Below are 9,746 nucleotides of genomic sequence, written 5' to 3' on the forward strand. Positions count from 1 at the left end.
AAGGGGAAGAGAGATGAGAACAGTGATTAAGGACATAAAATCGGAATGGAGAACTGTAGAGAGTGGAGTGCCTTAGGGATCGGTATTGGCACCAATACTTTTCCTAGTATATATTAATGACATGCTAGAGGGAGTAAATAGTTATATGAGCCTGTTTGCAAACGATGCAAAACTGCTAAGACATATAAGAAACAGTCAAGACTGTGAAATTCCGCAAGAAGACCTAAACAAGATCTGGAAATGGAGTATGGAATGGGAGATGAAATTCACTGTGAAGAAATGTCATGTTATGGAAATGGGAAAAAGTGAAGGAAGACCAAAATGGACATATAAAATGGGAGATGGTGAAATATTAAAGAAAGTACATGAAGAGAGAGACCTGGGAGTAATAATGCAAGATAACAAACAGCCAGAGAGTCATGTTAATCGGATATTCGGTGATACGTATAACTTGGTGAGAAATATAGGAATAGCATTCCACTACGTGGATAAGGATATGATGAAAAAATTAATTACCACTATGATCAGACCAAAATTGGAATATGCAGAGGCGGAGTGGTCTCCCCATAAGAAGAAACACATAAAGAAACTAAAAAGAATACAAAGAATGGCAACAAAAATGGAATGGAGAGAAGTGACAAGTGGAGTGCTGCAGGGATCTGTACTCTCACCAATAATATTCTTGATTTATATCAACAACATGCCAGAAAGAGTAAAAATCTACATGAGCTTGTTTGTTGATGATGCAAAGCTGCAAAGATGGAGGAAGATTGTATGAAGTTGCAGGAGGATCTGAATTCAATATGTGAGTGGAGCAACAAATGGGAAATGGAATTCAATGCAAAAAAAATGTCATATTGGGGATGGGAAAAGGTAAAAATAGACCCCTGAAACAATATAAAATGGGTGAAAGAGACATAATTGTCGTTAAGGGAGAGAATGACCTGGGAATGACAATTCAGGATTCTTTGATGCCAGAAAACACATAAACAGGATATTTGGTGATACATGTAGACTATTGCAGAATGTTAGATTTGCATTCCACTATATGGACATAGTTATGATGACAAAGATAATAAAGGCGATGATTAAACCAAAGTTAGAATATGCAGCAGTGGTATGGTCCCCACACAAAAAGAGCATGTAAAGAAATTGGAAAGCATTCAGAGAATTGCAACAAAAATGGTATCTGAACTCTCAAATCTGTCACATAAAGAAAGATTGGAACGCATGAACCTGCCAACTTTGGAACAGAGGAGAGAAAGGGGAGACTTGATAATATTTAAGTTGATGAGTGGTATGGATAAGGTAGATGGAGAGGACTTGATGGAGAGAGAGCAAAGGAGAGGATTGAGAGGACACAGCAAGAAGCTGAGAAAGGGAACATGCTTGAGATACAAAAAGAAGTGCAGCTTTTTTCATAGAAGTGTGGATTTCTGGAACAGTTTAGAGAAAGAAGTGGTGGAGGCGAAGAGTGTCTACCAAATGAAAGAAAGATTGGATAAAAGTAGATAAGGAGACAGGACTATCCGAATGTAGTTCCTGCCCTGTATGCTACAAATTGGTAAATACAAATAGGTAAATACACACACGCACACGCACACACGCACACACAGTGTTCTCAATTTTTTTAAATCTTAAATCTTGAACTGTCTTTTGTGCTTGTATATTAATATTTGGTAAAAGAAAAGGAGAATCACATTGTACAGGTTTATTGATCAGTCACTGGTGTAATATCATCCTTTTTAATAATGGGTATATAATATATACCAACCATGACTTTTCATGTATCATTCATCTATATCATCATGATAATTTTTGGTATTGATATTCATTGTTAGTCCCCTGAAAGGTGTAGACTAGGTCTTTTCTTCAGTTTTGTTCTTGACTTTGCCATCTTCATATTCATCTCACTACAAAAATAGTTATCATCACACATTCTCTTGTATTTTCAATTTCCATTTCTAATTTGGTATACCTTAGTGGTAAAATTAGTTTTGTCTTATTTTCTGTGAGGTTTGCTCAGTTTTTTCCTATTTTCCCCCCCAGACAAGTTAACATTTAACTAATGGAGACTTCCTTTATGTATATTTTATTCATTTCCTCCTATATATCTTATTCTTCTAAATTTGGTCTTCATTTTCTCTGATGTTTTAACTAAAATCCCTAATTTTGAATATAAACATAGCTTTGTTTTCACAAGTTTGTTAGCATTCTTGTAAGAAAAAATCATCTCCTCCAGATTTTTGAAACTGTTACTGTATATTATCATTCCTTTGTTAAGTGTTAAATAGGAAATCTGCTATTTTATCCATGTGATAGGAGTTGAGTATTCATTACCATTCATCATACATAATGATACTTTTAGTAACAGTGACCGATGCAGTATTGGTTAAAAACGTTGTCTAGTAAAAGATGGTAAGGCTGATGTGTGGCTCTCCTTAATCTTTCCTCTGAGTGATGTGTAACCTGTAGCATTAATAACTGGTTAAAGGCTATGAACTAGATGGACTTGCCAGCACTAATCTTATCTCTCCCATCCTCTTTTTCCCTCCCCTCGTGCTGCCCGGCTCACCCCGGCTTCCAGGCGTTAGCTGTGAGTACAATGCACACCCCTGTTTCCATAGTGGTAAAATTTCTGCACCTAGAGAGATTGTGAAAGAACCTAAGTTTTAAAGTTTTAGTAGAAGAGTATTTGTCACCTTAACATGATATACATTGAGCCTAAGGTTTAGGAGTACCAGATGAATTACACATGTTGTTTCAAGTAAATTTTCAGTGGTAATTTTTTTACTTGTAACTTATACAATCTACAATTTGATAAAATTCAAAGTCATCAATTTATTTTTATAAGTAACTATTGCTTTGTGATCTTTTTCAGCACATTCTTTGATATTTTGTTTCTATATATATTATTTTATTTTAGTACTTAGATTGAGTTAATGTTTTTTCAAGTTGGATTGATTACATGAATAATCAAATTGTGCTGTAAGCAACTTTAATAGCTTGCTCAATGAAGTTATTTTATAGTTTTTTCTCACCACCATCTCCATCCTTTTTTTCTCCCCAACAGACACAGACAATCAGCGCGTCATCTTGCAAATTACTGATGTCAACGATGAACCACCATACTTCATCAATCGGCCCCTACCCATGCAGGCTGTAGTAAAGCTGAATGCAGCACCCAACACTCCAGTCTTTACTCTGCAGGCGCGGGACCCAGACAAGGATCATGACATCCATTACTTCCTTGTTAGAGATAGAAGTAAGTGGCTGGGTTTTGTGGCAATGTCATCATATACAGTCAAGGACAAAATCTTAGGCATGATAGGGTAGCAGCATTGAAAAAACATTAATTCTCTCACTGAACGTGCATAATAAACAAAACCAGGTACTTGGGCATCCTTTCCTCGTGATACACTCTTGGAGGTGCCTAGGGACAGACTCTGCAAGATGTTGCAGCCACTGAGGGTTGATATTGTTCTAAATATCTTTGATGGCAATCTCAAGCTTGGGGAGTGATGACATGTCTCGCTCATGTAACCTATGTGTCATGAGCGCCCAAAGGTTCTCAGTTGGGTTTAAATCCGGTGAATTCCCTGGCCAATCCTTTATATAATCCACTTGCACAAAATCAAACCACTCCTTAACTTTAGCGGTGTGTGTAACTGGTTCTCATCTACCACAGGCTCAAAGGGCTAACGGATCAGAGATGAGTACCGCAGCCGCACGCAGCTATAGCGTATGCACCCACCTTTACTATTAATGTCAACTAACATCCAGCAACATAATTTTGATTAGTGCCAACTAACATCTAGCAACAGAAGACTAGACTGGTGAGGAGTACTCAAGGACAGGAAGTCAGAAACATCTGGATTAACTGACAAATGGAGAACTTGGCATAAACTTTGAATGCCCTCCTAATTATTCCTCGCTTTAAGTGGCATAGATAATAGTGAATGAATGTGATATTCAGATGTCAGTTTCATACCAAAAATGACACCAAGAACCACTGTCATATATATATATATATATATATATATATATATATATATATATATATATATATATATATATATATGAGTGAGTGAGTGAGTAGTCGTGGCCGTGATCGGATGTGTCGCGTCTTGCTCCGTGTGGAAAGTGCTGTGTCGACATGGCTGGCAAAGCCAAGGCCCCATTGGATTTGTGTTACGTTTGTAGGGATTTCACAGGCGAGAAATGGATTGGATGCTGTTTGTGACCTAAATGGTGTCATGTGAAGTGTGCTCATTTGTCTGGAATTAAGCAGGAGAATATACCTAAAATTAATTGGATGTGCAACCCATGCCTCCATAAAGCATCTCTGGCTACCAAAATTGTGGAAAAAATGGATGAATTCAAGCAAGAATTATCTAAGGAAATATCTGTGGTTAAGGATGAAGTTGAATCAAGGGCTGTGAGGGTGCAGGAGGAGCTGGGATCAGTTGTTGACACCCTTAAACGTGCTGAGCGTGCTGAATCTAGCTGGGCTGAGGTGGCAAAGAGAGGCAAGAAGGTCAAGAAAAATCTCTTAGTTGTAAAAGCTGCTACACAGGAAAAGAAGGCAACAGACATGAAGGATGAAGTCTCCCAGGCATTGAATGGTATTCAAAAAACTGATTCAAAATTTTCAAATAGAGGTAACATTGTCATGAACTTTGATAATGAGAACACAAGGGATGAGGCTGCTCAAAAACTGGAGTCTGTTGAGCAAATTAATACCAAGAGTGTTGGGAAGATGAAACCAAAGATCATGATATGCAATGTGCATAAAGAGGAGACCAAGGAAAAAATAAAAGGAGACCATCTTAGACTGTAATGAGTTCTTACACACCATTGGGGGTGTTGAGAATAAGATTGAGCTGGCACTACATTTTGAGGTGTGACCCAACTGTAAGAGAGCTGATTCACAAGAATCAATTAGAATGGGGAATATGAGAGACAGATACCATGCAATTATATGCTATCATTGTCAGAGATATGGCCATCTTGAGGCCAACTGTACTGCCAAGACCAATGGAGATGCCCCAAATTATTTCAAATGCGCTGGCAATCATAAATCACAGGAGTGCACCAGGGCTGAGAACAAATGCATAAACTGTGTGAGATACAAGAAGCCTGAAATCAACCACTCAGCGAATGACAAGTGTTGTGTAGTTCTCCAGACTGAAATTGAGAGAATTCGTAACATGACCGATCATGGCTATTAATTAGTGTCTGTACTCAAAGATAAATTGTGTGTGATGAATGTTCAGTGTACTGGAAATAATTGTTGAATATTTAATTGTGATACAGACATGATATATATATATATATATATATATATATATATATATATATATATATATATATATATATATATATATATATATATATATATATATATATATATATATATATATATATATATATATATATATATATATATATATATATATATATATATATATATATATATATATATATATATATATATATATATATATATATATATATATATATATATATATATATATATATATATATATATATATATATATATATATATATATATATATATATATATATATATATATATATATATATATATATATGATAAACCATTTAGAAATAGCATGCCTTGAACAGGTATTAGGGAGTGAGATCATCATAATAATCTTGCATTTAGTCTTCATTGGAATTAACTTTGCATCCCATTTTTGGCACCACCTACAAATTGCAGATCAACATCTGTTCCATGATTCCGAGATGAATTGATGCAGACTTCATAGAAGGAATAATATACGAGATAGTATAATCATCTGCATAGCAAAACAATTATTCTCTCACTTTTAAAAGGCTGTTTGTGTATATAAATGTAGTGAGCAGCAAAGGACCCAACACACTTCCCTGAAGCCCACCAGAATGGACATGGAGCATTCAACTATAACTACCCTCTACACTAACACAATGAGTGTTACCCCTTAAAAACTGGTTCATGACAGAATGCCCAGTACCACTCACTCCTGTGCTTTGGAGTGTTAGCAAGAGGCCATCGTGATCTAATGCAGCATGAAAGTCTGGCTTCAGACTTCATCCAATGCATCTGAAGTTTATGACTTGTAATAGTCAAAAGTGTGTCAGTGGTGCTCCGGTATTTCCTCAATGCAAACTGGCAAGATGAAACAGTACAGTCTGTACATGTGTGTGGCGAGGACATTGAGATCTCAGAAAATTTCACATACCTTGGTAGCATAGTTCAGAACAACGGTGAGTCTTGCCAGGAAGTCCTATGATGGATTGGCTTGGCCCATTGTGTTATGGACTCGCTCAACATGAGTATATGGCGTTGTCGATACCTGTGCAGAAGGACAAAGATCCGAGTCTTCAAGTTCCTTATGCTCCGTCTTACTTTATGGCTGTGAGACATGGAGTCTAAATGAGGACTTGGAGAGGCAGATTGATGCCTTTGGTAATAAATGTCTCTGCGGAATCATGGGATATCGCTGTAATGACTTTGTGTTAAATTGGCGACTACTCCGTGAGACTGATTCGACATTTGTCACCTGCATAGTCTGTCATCGCCAACTCTGGCTATACAGGCACGTGGCACGTTACCCAGTAGCCGACCCTGCTCATCGGGTTGCCTCTCTAAGAGACAATCCTGAGTGGAGGAGGCCAAGGGGATGCTCACGGAGTCCATGGCTTAAGCAAGTCGATAGATCCTGCCAGGAGGTACTCAGGATGGGAAGTGGACCTGCATGGAGACTTGCCCGGAGGTACCCCCGGACTTGGCGTCGTAGGGTGGGCGAGGCAACACACCCCCAGCTTATGCCCACATTGATTAATTGATTGAAACTAGCAAGGTGGGAATAAGCCAGAACTTAATAAACATAGGAAAATGGGTGGACACAAGATATTCAAAGAGTTGATAAAATTGAAGTAATATATATTGGTCTAGCAAGACACAGTAGGTGTCTAAAAGCTGCATTCAATTTTGGTGGAAAAGCATGAAACTTTAAAAAAGTAATTGGAACATGAGGAGTAAAAGATCAACACCACAATAGGGATCTAAATCTTTTAAGACCACAAATGGAAAACAGAGTCTGAGGTACTCAGGATCTGGTCAAACAACAAACTATCACAATTTAACTTTAAATCAAAATGGGACAAGTTGCTTAGCTCTCTCTTTATGATCAGCCACCAGTTACCCACCACTAAACAGCAGCGGCTACATGGAGGATGATTCATGAAAAATAGCAGACGAGTGTTGGCCACCATCCATGAGAATATGGTGCAAGAGAAAATTTAATTTTTTGAGGCTTTGAATATTAAGCCCCTGAAGGATGAGTCACCCGCAGGTGAAAATTTTGTTGGGTTCCGTAACAGGATGAGCGTCCCGCATGCAGACGCCTCCGTTTTCTTACATTTCCCTTGTTTCCTCGTGACCTTCGCTATTGTTCTGTATCAGAAATACACTAATGAACAACCTCAGGTCTAAATACATGCATACAAAGGCCTAGAGGCTCAATCACACTGCTACTTGTGATGGCTAAAGCTTTTTTCTATTGACTTTGGCATACAAGGAAATTTGCACATAAAGCCAAGTCTTTTACTTCATGTGCACACACAGCCCAAATTTGTTTATTTCTAATTTATTAGTTATTTTACTATGATTTTCATTTGTTATAATATAAGTAGCACATAAGCTTTTGCAAAAAAATGTACTTGAAAATCGTATTTATTTTTTACGTTCTTCAGAGTCACCCTCTAGACTTTTTTGCGTTCCTTAGGGGTTAATGGTTGCAAATGTTGTCTGCAAAATTGTGACTAATAAAGGACCACCTGGTCTAATCATGAAGGTATTAAATTTTTTACATAATTTTGCAGATTAGACAGATTTATAATATTTGGGTTTTGGAATTCTGAGAAACTGATCAAGAATAGTTGTGAGAGAAGAGTAATAAAACTTGTAATATCTAATGGTTGAATCAGTGACAATCATAGGACCATTGGTGTTGCCCAGCAGTTGTCCATCCAATGTCTGTACTAAGTAGTACTATAGCACCTCCATGGTGAAGTGGTTAGCATGCTTATCTGCAAATCTGAGGGCCTGGGTTCAAATCCTGGCATACACCCACCCAGCTGTTCATCCTGCCTTTTAAGCTGGTTAATAAATGGGTGCTTACGCTATCTCCTGTAAGGTACACCACTGACTTTCCCATCATATGATAACTGCAACCCTTTGTTTTACCCTCACAGCTGGTGGGCGTTTTGAAGTGGATGAGAAGTCTGGAGTTGTTCGGACTCGTGGCTCCGAGATGTTTCAGTTGGACATGGAGTATGTCTTGTATGTCAAAGCTGAAGACCAGAATGGTAGGATTGATGACAAGAACTTCCAGTCAACTTCTGAGGAGAGGCTGTCCATTGTAGGAGGGAAACGGCCTCCCCAGTTTTACCTACCCAAGTATGAAAAGACCATCCCTGAAAATGCCGCAAAGGATGCTGAGTAAGCAGTAGTTTTGAGTTTTATTCAATATGGCCATACTTTTTCTTTCCACTATTTTTTCCTGTCCCCCTCTCAGACAAAGGGGTGCAATATAACAGCAATAGTATCTCAATTAATCAAGTTCATATCTCATATTTTCATGAAGTGAAAATATTTTTGTTTAAAGTACAATGCCTTGAAGCAAATAAATTTCATACAGTTAACACACTAATTTATGCCAAATCTGTCTTTCCTTTTTGGTGTAATTGTATTTTTTTATATTTTTTACTAAAAGCACCAAGATGTTTTTGTACTTTGACATTTCAGCTGAAATATACCTGAATTCCAAAGGTGCTCTGATAATTACCTATCTGTGTTTTTGCATGATTATGTAGGAAAGGGAAATAATCAGATTTTCACAGTGCACTAGCATGATGAAATTTTGCTTAAAGTCGGGTTTTCATTAATTTTTTGAGTAATAAATTAATTTTTAGGGAGGCTCCTAAGAGTAATTTATACTATTTTATATTATATCCACATTTTATCCATATTTTGCCAATAGTAGGGTATCAGGGTGTACTTAGATGAAAATGAACCTGTAATATGTTTTTCCTTTCAGCATTATCTCCGTGAAAGCCAAATCTTTTGCTGACCGAGAGATCCGCTACACTCTGAAGGCCAAAGGCCAGGGTGCGGGTACTTTCAACATTGGCCCCAACTCTGGTATTGTTAAGCTGGCCAAGGAGCTAGATTTTGAAGATGTGCGGCAGCCCCACATCTACCAGCTGGTCGTCACAGCAACCGAGGACTCTGGTGGCTTCTCCACTTCTGTTGATGTTAGTATAATGGGCATTATCAAATGAAATATAGTGTTCTTTTTTTACCTTTCTTACCTCTTTTACCTATATAAAATAGAGTATGCTTAGTTTCATCTTAACTGCCTTCACCTTCACAGAAGAGTGTGGCTTTGCATATATATATATATATATATATATATATATATATATATATATATATATATATATATATATATATATATATATATATATATATATATATATATATATATATATATATATATATATATATATATATATATATATATATATATATATATATATATATATATATATATATATATATATATATATATATATATATATTATTCAAGAACTGATTTAGAGGTATGTTAATTGCATTGCAAGGATGTCTCAAGAGTTACTCAAAGAGCTTTGCAGGGCAAACTTAAACCAAATCT

Source organism: Eriocheir sinensis, chromosome 58 (assembly GCF_024679095.1).
Source record: "Eriocheir sinensis breed Jianghai 21 chromosome 58, ASM2467909v1, whole genome shotgun sequence".
Taxonomy (NCBI): Eukaryota; Metazoa; Arthropoda; class Malacostraca; order Decapoda; family Varunidae; genus Eriocheir; species Eriocheir sinensis.